This window comes from Chlorocebus sabaeus, chromosome 4 (genome assembly GCF_047675955.1).
Source record: "Chlorocebus sabaeus isolate Y175 chromosome 4, mChlSab1.0.hap1, whole genome shotgun sequence".
NCBI classification, from domain to species: Eukaryota; Metazoa; Chordata; class Mammalia; order Primates; family Cercopithecidae; genus Chlorocebus; species Chlorocebus sabaeus.
This window is the reverse complement of record NC_132907.1, coordinates 34,182,921-34,197,414: the sequence shown is the minus strand read 5'-3', so window position 1 is coordinate 34,197,414 and position 14,494 is coordinate 34,182,921. Positions and strand designations below refer to the sequence as shown.

At 36.7% G+C, this 14,494-nt stretch overlaps 1 protein-coding gene across 3 annotated transcripts in view; it reads left to right on the top strand.

Moving 5' to 3' along the window:
* The window catches only part of NDUFAF2 (NADH:ubiquinone oxidoreductase complex assembly factor 2), a 200,701-nt gene that overhangs the window by 164,160 nt on the left and 22,047 nt on the right, over positions 1–14,494 (top strand). Inside the window, exon 4 of one of the 3 annotated variants that reach the window (XR_012092766.1) lies at positions 13,098–13,204. The exons of the other annotated variants lie outside the window; for them this stretch is intronic. The gene's annotated coding sequence lies outside the window, so the exon portion shown is untranslated. The remainder of the gene's footprint in view (positions 1–13,097; positions 13,205–14,494) is intronic. 3 annotated transcript variants of the gene reach the window in all.

Sequence of the window (14,494 nt, the reverse complement as noted above, 5' to 3'; positions counted from 1 at the left end):
TGGGTTTGGTTTTCTCTTGCTTTTGTAATTCTTTAACTTTCATCATTAGGTCATTTGAAGTTTTTCTACTTTTTTAGTGTAGGCTCTTATAGCTATAAATTTTTGTCTTGTACTGCTTTCTCTGTATCCCATAGGTTTTGGTACATTGTGTTTCCATTTTCATTTGTTTCAAGAAATTTTTCAGTTTCCCTTTTAAGTTCTTCATTGACCCACTGGTCATTCAAGTAACATATTAATTTCCATGTGTTTGTGTAGTTTCCAAAATTCCTCTAGCTATTGATTTCTAGTTTTGCTCCATTGTGGTCAGAGAAGATACTCGAGATGATTTCAACTGTTTTGAAATTTTTAAGAGTTGTTTTGTGGCCTAACATATACTCTGTCCTTGAGAATGATCCATGTGCTTAAGGAGAAGCATGTGCATTCTGCAGCTGTTTGATGAAATATTCTGTAAATATGAATTAGGCCCATTTGGTCTGTAGTGCAGATTAAGTCCAGTGTTTCTTTGTTGATTTTCTGTCTGGATGTTCTTTCCAGTACTTAAAGTGGGATGTTGAAGTCTCCATTTATTTATTTATTATTTATTTATTTATTTAAGATGGGGTCTTACTCTGTCACCCAGGTTGGAGTGCAGTGGCATGGCCCACTGCAACCTCCACCTCCTAGGCTCAAGCAATCCTCCCACCTCAGCCCCCCAAGTAGCTGGGACCACAGGTGCACGCCACTAAACATGGCTAGTTTTTTTGTATTTTTTAGTAGAGACAAGGTTTCTCCATGTTGCGCAGGCTAGTCTTGAACTCCTGAGCTCGAGTGACGTGCCCACCTTGGCTTCCCAAAGACCTGGGATTACAGGCGTGAGCCATGGCTCCTGTCCTCCAGTTATTTTTGTTTTGGGGTCTCTTTAACTCTAATAATTGCATTATATGTTTGAGTGCTCCAGAGTTGGGTGGATATATATTTATAGTTCTTATATTTTCTTGGTGAATTGATCCCTCTATCATTATATAATGACCTTCTTTATCTCTTTTTTTTTTTTTTTTTTTTTGAGACAGAGTCTGGCTCTGTCGCCCAGGCTGGAGTGCAGCTGCGCGAGCTGGGCTCACTGCAAGCTCCGCCCCCCGGGTTCACGCCATTCGCCTGCCTCAGCCTCCCCAGTAGCTGAGACTACAGGCACCCACCACCGCCCGGCTAATTTTTTGTATTTTCGGTAGAGACGGGGTTTCACCGTGTTAGCCAGGATGGTCTCGATCTCCTGACCTCGTGATCCACCCGCCTCGGTCTCTCAAAGTGCTAGGATTACAGGCGTGAGCCACCGCGCCTGGCCTTTTTTTTTTTTTTTTTTTTTTTGAGACAGTGTCTTGCTCCTTCACCAGGCTGGAGTGCTATGGTGCGATCTCTGCTTACTGCAACCTCCGACTCCCTGGTTCAAGCAATTCTCCTGCCTCAGCCTCCCAAGTAGCTGGGGTTACAGGCACGTGCCACCATGCCCAGCTAATTTCTGTATTTTTAGTAGAGGTGGGGTTTCACCATGTTGGCTGGGATGGTCTCGGTCTTCTGACCTCGTGATCCGCCCACCTCAGCCTCCCAAAGTGCTGGTATTACAGGCATGAGCCACGGTCCCCACCCTTTATCTCTTTTTATAGTTTTTGTCTAAAATCTATTTTGTCTGATATAAGTATAGCTACTCCTGTTCTTTTTTGATTTCCATTTGCATAAAATATCTTTTTCCATCCTTTTATTTTCTGTCTATACGAGTCTTTACAGATTGTTGGGTTTTGTTTTTTAATTCATCAGCTAATTTGTCTTTTAGTAGAGAATTCATGCTATTTACATTTAATGTTTTTATTGATAAGGACTTACTCTTGACATTTTGTTGTTTCATGGTTGTTTTGTGGGTTTCTCTTCCTTCTTTCCTTCTTTCCTGTCTCCCTTTTAGTGAAGGGGATTTTCTGTGGTGGTTATGTTTTAATTTATTCTTTTGTGTGTGTATCTGTTGTATGTTTTTGCATTTAAGGTTACCATGAAGCTTGCAAATACTATCTTATAACCCATTACTGTAAACTGCTGACAACTTAACACTGATTGCATAAACAAACAGGGGAAGAGAAAACTAATAAAAACTGTACACTTTAACTTTGTCCCCTCTGCTTTTTAAGTTTTCTTGTTTCAATTTGTATCTTACTCTACTGTCTTGAAAGATTATTGTAGTTATTATTTTTGATCAGTTTATCTTTTAGTCTTTCTCCTCATCATATTAATAGTTTACAAATATTATAGCACAATTATAGTTTTACAATATTCTATATTCTTCTGTTTATATACTATTACTAGTGAGTTTGTTACCTTCAGATGATTTCTTGTTGCTCATTAACATGCTTTTCTTTCTGATTGACATTTTTTGTAGGAGAGGTCTGGTGTTGAACTTTCTTAGCTTTGTTTATTTTGTAAAGTCTTTATTTCTCCTTCATGTTTGAAAGCTATTTGTGCTGGGTATTCTATTCTAGGATGATATGATTTGGCTCTGTCCCCACCCAAGTCTCATCTTGCATTGTAGTTCCCATAATCCCCACGTGTTGTGGGAGTGACCCGGTAAGAGGTAATTGAATCATAGAGGTGGTTGCCTCTATGCTGATCTCATGATAGTAAGTGAGTTCTCATGCAATGTGATGGTATTATAAGGGTTTTTTCCCCTTTTGCTTGTCACTTCTTCCTGCCATTATGTGAAGAAGGACATGTTTGCTTCCCCTTCCGGCATGATTGTAAGTTTTCTGAGGCCTCCCCAGCCATGCTGAATTGTGAGTCAATTAAATCTTTCCTTTATAAATTACCCATTGTCAGGTATGTCTTTATTAGCAGCATGAGAACAACTAATACATAGGATAAAAGGTTTTTTTCTTTTGTACATTGAATATGTCATGCCACTCTCTCCTGGCATGTGCGATTTCCACTGAAAAATCTGCTGCCAAGTGTATTGGAGCTCCATTGTATGTTATTTCTTTCTTGCTACTTTTAGGATCCTTTATCCTTTACCTTTGGTAGTTTGATTATTAAATGTCTTGAGGTAGTCTTATATTTGGGTTAAATCTGCTTGGTGTTCTATAACCTTTTTATACTTGAATATTGATATCTTTCTTTGGGCTTGGGAAGTTCCTTGTTATTTTCCCTTTGAATAAACTTTCTTCCCCTATCTTTCTGCCTCCTCTTTGAGACCAGCAACTCTTAGATTTGTACTTTTGAGTTATTTTCTAGATCATGTAGGCATGGTTCCTTGTTTTTTATTCTTTTTTCTTTTGTCTCCTCTGACTGTATTTTTTCAAATACCCTGTCTTTAGGCTCACTAATTCTCTCTTCTGCTTATCACTTCTGCCGTTAAGAGACTCTGATGCATTCTTCAGTACGTTAATTGCATTTTTCAACTCCAGAATTTTGTTTGAGTCTTTTTAATTATTTTAATGCCCTTGTTAAATTTATCTGATAGAATAGTGAATTCCTTCTCTCTGTTATCTTGAATTTCATTGAGCTTCCTCAAAATAGCTATTTTGAATTCTCTTTCTGAAAGGTCACATATCTCTGTCTCTCCATTATTCTTTACTGGTGCTTTATTTAGTTCCTTTGGTGAAGTTTTGTTTTCCTAGATGGCCTTGATGCTTGTGGACATTCATCAGGTCTGGGCATTGAAGAATTTGGTATTTATTTTAATCTTCACAATCTAGGCTTGTTTGTACCTCTCCTTCTTGGGAAGGTTTTCCAAGTATTTGAAACGACTTGAATGTTGTAATCCAAGTTTTTAGTCACTGCATCTGTATGTGCATTAGGCGGGGACTCATAGCCCAATAATGCTGTGGTTCTTGCAGACTTGTTGAAGTATTGTCTTGGTGGTCTTGGATAAGATCTGGAAGAATTCTCTGGATTACCAGGCAAAGGCTCCTGTTGTCTTCCCTTACATTCTCTCAGTCTCTCCCTCTATGCTACCACCAGTGATGTTCGCTCAAGGCCCTAGGGCTCCACAGTCAACAGGTGATGAAGCTAGGCAAGCTTGTGTTCTTTTCTTCAGGGAGGTGAGTTCTTTGGTTCCAGGTGAATCTAGAGATGCCAAACAGGAGCCAGGGCCTGGAGTTGAGAACCTTAGGAATCTACCTGATGCTCTGTTCTACTGTGGCTGAGCTGGCACCAGAGCCAGGAGAGAAAGTTCTTCCCAGTCTTCTCTCCCCTTTCCACAAGCTAAGGAGTTCTCCCCATGGCCACCACCACCCCAAGCTCATGGCGAGTAATGCCAGGCTACTGTTGTTGTTTATTTAAGGCACAGAAGGGTTCTTCCGTCAGTTTGTGGTAGATGCTGCTAGGCCTAGGACTCTCCCTTCAGGGCAGTGGACTTTCTTCTGACTCAGGGCAGGTCCAGAATTGCTTTCCAAGAGTCAAGGCCTGGAATCAAGGACCCCAAGAGACTGCTTGGTGCTCTACCTGACTGCGGCTGAACTGCTGCTTAAGCTGATTTTTGATTCTTATGAAGGTGCTTTTTTTTGTGTGAATAGTTTTTCAATTTGGTGTTCCTGCAGTGAGGATGATTGATGGAGGCTTCTATTTGGATCTCTTGCTCCCATCTCCTCATATAGTATTCTTGCTAATAATTCATAACCTTAATCTAACCAGAAGGAAAAAAACGGAAAGAAACAACCAGAAATCCTAAATTGGGAGACATTTCATAGAACACCAGGCTTGTCATGTCAGTGACATGAATGACTAAGAAGGACTGATACATGACAACTAAATGTAGCATGTTATCCTAGATTGGAGAAATAACTTTGCTGTAAGGAAAAGTATTGAGGTAACTGGTGAAGTTTGAACATGACCCTTATTAAATAATAACATTATATCAATTTTAAATCTCCTAGAAAAAAAGAAAAGGGTGCTGTTTTATTCCCTTTGTGATATCATACAACTAGACAACTGCCTCTTCTCTATCCAGTTCAAAACTAGAAGTTTATGCATGGGAAAGAGAAAATAGTCCAGACTTTGTAGCACTGCTTTCCTGACTAATTTGAGAGAAGATATACCATTCTGAAAAATAGAGGAATTAAATGAATATGTACATACTGAAAATGAGACCTCTAGATCTTTTTCCCTACTGGGTTTTCAAATGAAGACAAACAGGCCTTTATGTTCCAGGCAGAGTATTAGAAGATTCATCTTTGGGGACTCTTACCAACCAAGAAGAAGGACCTGAAACCCTAATTAGATTATAGTGAAACTGAGCTTGCAACAAGTTTCACCTGTGGCATCAAAGTTTCCAGCTAGATTTACCTAGGAACACTAGACATCTGAGGAAAGTATCTGAAATGAAAAACAGAGACCCATACAAATAAATAAATAGGGTAAAACACTTGGATAAAACAGACTACTTAAAAACTTAAAATAACAGCTATCCTCAGTGATTCAAGAAGATACTACAGTCATGAAATGAGAACTTAATGCTACAAAATAAAAGGAATATTCAACGAACAAAAAGGAGTACTTGGAAAAATACAAATACAATAGAAATGAAATATTTAACTGAAGGTTTAGAACCTTCTATTGAAGCAATTTCCTGTAATATAGGGCAGAAACAAACAGAAAATAGAAAAGAAAAATTAGAGAACTAGTAATACTAGAAGCTAGAAGACAGAGAAGTAACAATGGTTTCAACATTCTGACAGTTCTAGTCTAGATTGTATACCCAGTTGTATGATTTAAGCCTGAATGTGGGCTAAACAGAGTTTTAGACATGCAAAGTCTCATAGAATTATCTCCTACAAACCCTTTCTCACAAAGTGACTAAACGAGTAAACAAAGAAAAAGGGAGGGGTGAGATCCAAGAAATAAAACTGCAGCATTGGCAAAGGCTACTAGAGTATGAAAGGCAACCAGTCCAGGCAGAGTGAATGAAGAGATTTGTTTTCCCCAAAAGCATGAAATACATAGAGTACCTGATACATCTGAACATACCAAGTGGGGCTGAATTATAGAACAGTACATGGTAAATAAACAAAATTCATTTATTTGCGGAAAAAACTTGGGAAGGAAAGGAAAAATAATCCTTTTCTGCTACATAACTCACTTGTTGACAGTGTTTACTCATAATATCTGGATCTACAACTATACTAGGGTATTAGGGAACACAAAGAATAAGGCAAACCCTCATTTTCAAAAATGAGAAGTTAATATATAGTGCCTAAAACTGAAAAAATAAGTAACAGTTTTAAAATGTTAGTTAGCTATTATGGAGTGTTTAAGTGCAAAGTCTGCTTTGTAACTGTCAGACGCTTTTATGGCTCCTTGGTTTGGCCTATACTATGACCATAAACATCAGCTTAAAGAATATGAAGTATTGCTTTTGAGAAGAGGGAACTATTATTTGTCATAACAAGCCTTTTAGAATGAAATGGCCCTACAATACAAAGATATATAATTTTTTAAGAGACAGGTCTTGCTCTGTTTCCCAAGCTGGAGTGCAGTGGCACTGTCATAGCTTACTGCAGTCTTGAACTCCTGGGCCCAAGAATTCCTCCCACTTCAGCCTCCCAAGTAGCTGGGGCTACAGGTGCACACTACCATGCCTGGCTAACGTTTTTGGTTTTTTTGCAGAGATGCGGTTTCACTATGTTGCCTAGGTTTATCTCCAACTATTGGCCTCAAGCAATCTTCCCACCTCAGCCTCCCAAAGTGCTGGAATTATAGGCATGAGCCACTGTGCCCAGCCCAATGCATTTGATTGATAATTTTTAAAAAAGAATGTTAAAAAACACATATACAGTGATATGGATGAGCAGTGGCAATTTTTTTCGGCAGAATATCAGGTAGTAAATATTTTAGGCTTTGTGACCCAAATGGTCTCTGTTGAAACTACTAAGCTCTGCCATTGTAGTATGAAAGCAGTTATAGATGGTATGTAAACGAGTGAGTGTGGCTATGTCCAGTAAAACCTTATTTACAGAAACAGTTGGCAGGTGGATCCTAGTTTGTCAATCCTGGTAATGATCAATGGTTTTCAAATTGAGATGTCTATACCACTGGATACACAAAGACTTACTATGGGATATACAGTTATGAATAGCTTTAAAAAAATAATTTCCGGCCAGGCGCAGTGGCTCAAGCCTGTAATCCTAGCACTTTGGGAGGCCGAGATGGGCGGATCACGAGGTCAGGAGATTGAGATCATCCTGGCTAACGCGGTGAAACCCCGTCTCTACTAAAAAAAATACGAAAAACTAGCCGGGCGAGGTGGCGGGCGCCTGTAGTCCCAGCTACTCGGGAGGCTGAGGCAGGAGAATGGCGTAAACCCGGGAGGCGGAGCTTGCAGTGAGCTCAGATCGCACCACTGTACTCCAGGCTGGGTGACAGAGTGAGACTCCATCTCAAAAAATAATAATAATAATAATTTCCTCATTCTCTCTTTCCATATGCAGTCCTTCCTAAAAACTATCTACCTAAGAACTCCTTCTGGTCTGCCAGTTCTCCTTTCTCATTTCTTTCAAAATCATCTGTCTCCCACTTTTCAGAAGAAAAGCTTACCCCTTTTCCATACTAAATCTTACTATGGTGTCTTGCCTTGCAGTTTAAAAATCTCCTGGGTGCCACACAAGCAGACAATTGGAGAGTGAATCTCTCTTGAGGGATAGTCCCTTGAGAGCAAAACAAAGAAAGCATTAATAAAAATTAGTGAAGGGGTAATACATTATTTCATCCAGGCAACAAACTCATGGCCAGGCTCCATGCCTTATATTATAGCTTCTTTGTCTACCTAGCTAGCTAGCTGTCCATTTATCTATCTTAAAATTAAAATTCACAAGTGAGAAAGTTGTCATGGGGATGCATAATAACACATTTATTTGAATTTTAAAATTAAGTCAGACTTTTTCTGACAGATAGTAAGTCAGATTTGACTGGTTGAGTTTGACAATGAGGACTAGCCTTGCCAATTAAGTTATATGGTTGTATTCTCTGTGTATTGAATAAGCTGAACTGCAGCTCCAAGGCTTTGACAAAAACATACTTAAAGCATGCATTCAGTATACAATAAGCTAGAAAATGCATCCTTGGTCATTACTTAAGTGTCACCTGAAATGTGCAAGATGGTGCATAGTTTTTCAAAAGTCTTTGAAGATAAAATGTGCAAAAAATGAAGAAAAAACACTGCTACTATTATTTATGGATATATAGAGATGTTGTAAAAGTATTAAAACATTCATGAAAATGATAGATGAGAAACAGCATAATTATTATCTCGGGGGAAGGAAAATGTTGGGGTTCACAGTCATAGAGAGCTTTGGTCATGTCTGTAGTGTTTTATTTCTTAAGTTGGATGGTGGGTTATAGGTGTATATTATTAGTTCTGTTTATTTTTACACATGAAATACTTTATTTTAAAAGAATATACCAAAACCTTGTAATTATATATTTTAAAAGAACATGTTGGGTCCCTGATAGAAAAACAAGTTACTCAGGATAAACTGAAAAATGGGATACTTGAAATTTGAAAATACCAAAGGTACTTGAGAAATTGTCACAGTAATGTGCATAAAAAACAAATCAGTATGGTTTAGTTCTTGAAAGTCCTTTTAAAAGTCTTAATGCTTATATATTTGTATTATTAATTCAGTTACTTATCATCAGGCATCTGGTATGCTCAAGAGCTAACAATTTCTTTGTGTGTAGACTTCTTTTGTACATACCAACCTGCCCTGGACACGACACTAGACATAACACTGTTAATTTATATTTAGATTCTGCTTTTAGTATTTTTTTCTATATGAAAATTACTCTGATACTTTACATTTTCAGGGAAAATACATTCATGTATTATTTTCAGATATTTAATCTTATTGCAAATTTACACAGAAACACTATGTTTTCAACAATGAAGCTATTCTGGGATTTTTGACTTCCAAAACTGGAAAGGATATATCCTGAGCTTAGTCAACATCCCATTTTTTATTTGCCTACTAGCATTTCTGCCTCCCCAAAGGAAAAGATGTGGTCGAATGGGTTAACCACGATCCACAGTGGAAGGTCCCTGTTGAGCAGTTTTATGCCAGTCATTTGACCTACCTCAGGCCTAACCATTTGTTCCTGCCTTTGATCAGGCAAAGAGGTAGGGTTGTCTGCACTCAGAGGTGCCTGAGGCTCTGCAATGCACACCTGCAAGTGTAACTATTGAGCACTTTTGGGACTCTCTGGCTTAGCCTTACTTGATTTATTTTTCTTTATTTTATTAAAAATTTAATATAACAGTACATTTAAAAATTTTTTTAAATAGAAGTAATAGATTACCTGAAATCCTATGTCTGGCTGCACAACTCTTAATTTTAGCAAGTTAATTTGCCTATGCATACATTGGTACATAATTGAAATTTTTGAAACTTATTCTTTTGTGTTCTGCTGTTTTTACTTAACTACTGTAATAAATGAAGAAAAACAAGCACTTGAAACATAGTAACAAAACACATGGAGATGTCTTTTCTCTGTGTACCTTCTTTGGTAATGACCTCTACCTCTGTGAAAACTAAGAGAATATAAAATTTATCATACTTTAGATAAATGTGGTAGGCAGTGAACATGAATCATTTGAATGTTTTGAGCTCCTCAGAATCTGTACTCTTAACCAGTAAGCTATTCTGCCTCTCTAACTGTAGATGTTTATTTATTAATTGTACAAGAAATGTTTATGCTAGTTTGTGTTATAAATCTTTCTAGTTTTGAAAACATTTATTTTAGGCAGGTCTTCCTCAGAAGTAGTATCTCCAATTTCAAAGATCCCACCTTTCTCAGTCTAAAAGGATCGTTTCTTACCTACTTCTATACAAAGCTAACGTCTGAGTTTGAGCTTAGATCATTCTTAGCATAATTTTCCCTCTATTTTGACCTTTATCTGACATTTAAGGAGCAAAATATAAAAGGTTTTTAAAATCAGATGTATATAAGTAAGGTGCTATTATGAATTATTTTTAGATATACTCCTGCTCAGGTTCTTTTAAGGGTCATCAAAACTTACTAGGTGCATATTAAAAGTATACAGAATTAGTTCTGAAGAGTTAACCTTCTGAGTCATATCATTGTCACTAAGACAAGTCTCATTTAAGTTTTAAAACTGGGTTTAGATCCAGAGTGAAAAAAGGTTAAAGGAACTAAAACGAGGTTAGCTGTTTTTTGGTCTTTTTTTTTATCCATACATTTTTTCTCAGTTGTCTCACCAAAACAATTTATGTTTCTCCTCTTATTCTTTCCATGCTGAAGAAGTAATGATTTTCTCAATCTAAATTTTAAATAAATTACTTGCTGATCACTTTTATCAGATATAATTTGACATTTTTTTAATGGGAGGAATAATGGTGTTTAAGAGAATTGTATGGATCACATTGGTGATAACCCCTATAGGATACTACGCTGCAGCTGATTGCCTCTGATCTTATATCTTTAGGCATGCCTGATTTTATTCTCAAATATTTATCATGATGGTGATAAAATACTATACCCATATGTTAGTCCTATAGTGATAAGGAATTAGGCATTTTATATATTTTTCTTATATACACATGTTCATTATATTTCATGTGTTCAAATGTACTCAATTTCCTTCTCAAATATTATATTCTGGTGGCACTGTGATGCATTTATTTACTAGTATTCTAAAACATCAGCAAATAGATGTGTCATCTAGAGCAGTTTTTCAATCTGTGTAATACATTTCTGGGCTGTGAAATCAAAGTGATGGGTTACAGCATGTTTTTCTTTTTAATGAGCTAGAAAAACATGGAATAGAAAATGTCAGTGTACAAAGGTTTACTGGGAGTACTTATTGCTTTCTGAAACTCTTGTAGATACACTTGCACATATGTTTTGTTCATGAAGTTGTGGTGTAAAATGTGTTTCTTACTGTGTGGGTTAATTTTGTGTCAACTTGACTAGTACCCAGATATTTGGTGAAATACTAGCCTAGATTTTGCTGTCAAAGTATTTTTTTTAGGTGAGATTAATATTTAAATCAGTAGACTTTGAGTAAAGCAGCTTACCCTCTATTAAATGAGTAGGCCTCATTCAATCAGTTGAGGACTTTAAGGGAAAAAAACATGGACATCCCTCTAGGAAGAGGGAATTCTGCCTGAAGACTGCTGGACTGCTTTCTTTTTCTCTTTTATTTTCTTTCTTTCTTTTTTTCTTTTCTTCTTTTTTTCTTTTCTTCTTTTTGACAGTCGTGCTCTGTCACCCAGGCTGGAGTACTATGGCATGATCTCGGCTCACTGCAACCTCTGTCTCTCAGGTTCAAGCAATTCCCATGCCTCAGCCTCCCAAAAAGCTGGGATTACAGGCGTGTGCCACCACACCCAGCTAATTTTTGTATTTTAGTAGAGATGAGGTTTTACCATGTTGGCCAGGCTGGTCTCAAACTCCTGGCCTCAAACAATCTACCCACCTTGGCCTCCCCAAAGTGTTGGGATTACAGGCGTGAGCCACTGTGCCTGGCCTGAAGACTGCTTTCTGACTTCAACTCTCTCCTGGGTCTCCAGCCTGCCAGCCTACCCTGCAAATTTGAAGTTGGACTTGCCTGCCTCCGTAATCATGAGAGCCAATTCCTTACAGTCACTCTCTGTTTCTCTGGAAAACCTTGACTTTTGCGCTCACTAAAGGTCATACTCTAAAAAGTTTGAAAAATTACTAATCTTGAGAGTCATTTTTTAATCTAATGAACTATTGTATAAAGTGTTTAGCCAGTGCATAACTCAAAATATGATAGCTGCTGTTATTTTACTATCATTTGTGTCTGTTATTTGAAGTCCACAAGAATCCTGATTTGAAGTGAAGTTATACAAAAAATAATTCTGAACTCTACACTCATTTAAACTATCTTTTGAAAAAGATTAATTTGTGTTTGTGAATAATGCTATGGTATTTTGAAGGTTTGCTTTGCAGAAATTATTGTGAAATTTTCTTCTATGTTTTTGTCTCCCCATTTGTATGGCCTCAGAGCCACCTCTGTTTTCTCATCATAATATTCAGGACAATTTCATATATTTGAATTTTTTAAACTACTTTTTCTGTAGTCCAAGGTGATTGTAAATTCTCAATCTCAGTGGAAAAAGAGACAAGCATATAAAAGTCCTGTGGCAGACACCCCTTGTGCCCTACCTCACATCCTTTTGTATTTTTACTCCAACCTTGCTGCAGCAACCAGCTGCTAACAGGTGTAACCTCACTATAGCTCTACAGAATGTATTTTGCTTTCTTCTCTGACACTGTGGCATAGGATGTCTGTGGGGAACCAACTTGGAAGTGTGAGAGGGTTAACATACCATATAAACTTTGATACCTGGTATCAAGGGGATAGAAGCTAATGGGAAAAAGCTCCTTTCCTGCCCCTTAAGCACATAGTTCAGGCATATTCAACATGACTTCTCAGAAGGTCTCGGCAGGGATTGGGTCCCAGCACCCACAGCAGTGACCAACTCCAGAACACACACCTTTATTTTGGCTTTCCCTCCTTCCCTGTTTCATATTCTCCAGTATCTTGCCCCTCTTCCCTGGGATCATTTGTTCAACATAAGCCGTAAAAATTTCAGAACTGTTATCTTAACAGATATGAACTCAAAACGTAAACAGTACCAAGTACAGTCATGTGTCGCTTGATGACAGGGATACAATCTGAGAAGTACATCATTAGGTCATTTCGTCATCTGCAAACATCAGAGTGTACTTGGGGAAAACTAGATGGTATAGCTTACTACACACCCTGTCTATATAGTACAACCCATTACTCCTAGGCTATAAACCCGTACAGCATGCTGCTGTACTGAACTGTATGTAGGCAACTGTAACACAATGGTAAATATTTGTGTTTCTAAGTATATCTAAACAGAAAAGGCACAGTGGGACCACTGTCTTATATGCTGTTCATTGTTAACTGAAATGTCATTGCATAGCACATAACTGCAATTAAATCCAGAAGGCCAACTTATGTTGTAACCGTAGTGCATGTTAATCCTGCTGGAGTAAAATATCTTCCTTGGAATATTACTGAAATGTGTGTGTGTTTGTTTGTGTAGCCAAAATTCAATTATATCTTAACTTAGGTAAGATCAACACAACTATCGAAACTATTGATATGAGAAAATTTTGCTGAAGTTCACACTCTTACTGAGAAATGAAAGACTTGTAAATTTACATATACTTCTAAAATGTAAGTACATTATCAGTTATTGATAAATGCTGCTAGCTAATTAACTCCTGGAGACCTCCTTTTCAAACAAGTTTATTACAATTAGCAATGAAGGTGTAAATGTGAATCTAATTAGTCATTTGGTTTAGCCTGTTTCCAGGCTGATGTCTTCTTTATGTGTTTAACCCTTATAAACACATTGTATGAGAATGAATTTTAAAAAGAAGAAAATTATAAAATATACTGTATGATCTGACCCTGTTATTTTAAGTATTTTCAAAATAAAGGGATTTTTTGTATGTAGAAAATAGACTGGAAGGAAACATAAATACAGAATTATAATGGTTATTTGGGTAGTGGGTTGCTTTTTATTTTGTTGTGTATGCTTTTTTTGTATTTTATGAATTTGCTACATAAAGGGAACATTTTTCTTTAATCAGAACAATATTTAAATTTTAAAAAGGAAATTAAGAATGCTAGCTGAATAGTTTCTTCTTCCCAGTAACTAACTGACAGATGGTGCAAAGGATATGACAAGGAAGAGGCCCATCATAACTACCTCATTTCAATTCAGCAAATATTTATAAAGTGCTGCTGTGCTCTTTTTATCAGATAATTAATGCTTTTTGTCTTTAACATGATTGTTTATATACATTCATTTTTACTCTTTACTTTCTTATTCTTTATATACTTAATTTCTATACCTACTTCTTTGAATGGGTATTGTTTCTAGTTTCTAAAGATTTTTATTCAAATGTCAGATTATGGAAAGATTTCTATTTTGGACATATTACTCTCATAATCGTTCTCAAATTTTATTTTTATTGTTATAATTTATAAATCTGTCATCTTAAAATTTCTCTTTGTTACTAATATTTCTCATCTTTGATCTAGACTGTCTAGTCCTGTTTTATCCAGTACAGTATCTACTGTATTGTACATGTAGCTATTGCAATTTAAGTTAATTAAAATTAAAATTAAAAATTTAGTTTCTTGGTTACCCTACCACATTGAAATTTTCAGTAGCCATGTAGCTAGTGGCTACTATATTACACAGCACAAATTAGAACATTTCCATTCATCACTGTGTTCAATTGGATAGTATTCCTTCAGCCTCACAGTACTTTTTAATTCTAAACTTTCTTTTCATTATACATTAGTTCATTTTCACATTGCTATAAAGAACTACTGAGACTGGGTAATTTACAAATAAAAGAAGTTTAATGGACTCACAGTTCCCCATAGCTGGGAAGGCCTTAGGAAACTTACAATCATGACAGAAGGCAAAGGGGAAATAAGGCACATCTTACA